Raw genomic sequence first — 1,315 nt, forward strand, 5'->3', positions numbered from 1 at the left:
CAGTGCGAGGGCGGGGGGCGGGATACGCGCCAGCCACGCTGGCACGCTGCCCATCATCTGGACGGTACAGACGTGTGCGCTGGGGCAGGTCGCTCCGACGCGCCGCCGTCCGGGGCTTCAAACTGTCACCACCGGAAGGTGGCTCGGCATCGGCAGGGGGTTGGGGGGAAGGGCTGCTGGGCTGCCCCACAGAGTGGGCACTGGTCCCTGATGCCGCGCCAAGGTGGCCGGCAGCATCAGGCGGAAACGAAAAAGTGGTACGAAAAGAATGAAGAATAGAGGCACAGAGATGCGCACACTCAAATGCAGAGACCCGTGCATGCATCCGTACACACACACAAGTGCATGCGGGGCATGCGTGCGCTGGTGCAGGCCTCTGCCGTTCCCCCGGAAGCCGGAAAAGAGATGCGACAACGGGTGTGCAACGGCAAATCGAAAGCAGCGACGACAGCACGCTCCCCGAGTGCACACACACGCGCGCAGAGGGGGCTTTCGGGCCTTCCTCTCCGTCCCCCCTCGGCCCTTTTGCGTGTTTCGCCCGTTTCACGTAGCGCGGCCACGGATTGCGGCTGCAGCGAGAAGAGCGGAAGGCACAAGGAGGGGGAGGGCGGAGTTGTCCAGCGGGCGATGGGATCGCCACGGCGTGTGCACCGGAGGGGCGGGCGGGCGGGCGGACGAGACGGGCAAAGCGAAAGAAGGAGGCGCCAATCGTTCGGTGCGCGACACTGCCGACGAGGTCGAGCGTCACGCAGGCGCACGCCTTCTCACGCAGGGCAGGAGGGCTCAGTGCCTCACCGTCGCCTTCAGCTTCCACATGGTACCGCCCACCATGTCCGCAGTCCCGTTGACCGAGAAGACGCGCAGTGCCCGGTCGCCCTCGTCCGGGAAGACGCGGGAAGAGAAGGTGGCCTCGCCGTTGTTCACGAACACCTCAATCGACGAGCGGTCAATGAACACGTGCAGCTGCAGAAGCAAACCCGTCGGCATCTCGCAGGAGCGATACCCACTCAGCATGTGTTGCGGGTAGTGGCGGTTCAGCACCAGCCGTTTCGACTGCGCGTCCACGTACAGCTCTGCCCCTGAGCCGAGCCACAGCCCGTACTTCTCCGCCGTGCTCGTTTCCATGTTGAACGCAATATCGAGCTCGTAGGCAGTGCAGTTCGCGAGGATCTGTGCATCGCTGTTATTCTCTACGAGGAGGGTAGGCACAATCATCATCTCAGGAGTACGCAGGCCGACCAGCTCACGCGCCGGCAGCATTCGAAGCTGTCCTGTTGCCTCATTATAGCTTAGCTCCCGCGGCAGCGTCAGGCAG

The sequence above is a fragment of the Leishmania donovani genome, chromosome 23, assembly GCF_000227135.1.
Source record: "Leishmania donovani BPK282A1 complete genome, chromosome 23".
Taxonomy (NCBI): domain Eukaryota; phylum Euglenozoa; class Kinetoplastea; order Trypanosomatida; family Trypanosomatidae; genus Leishmania; species Leishmania donovani.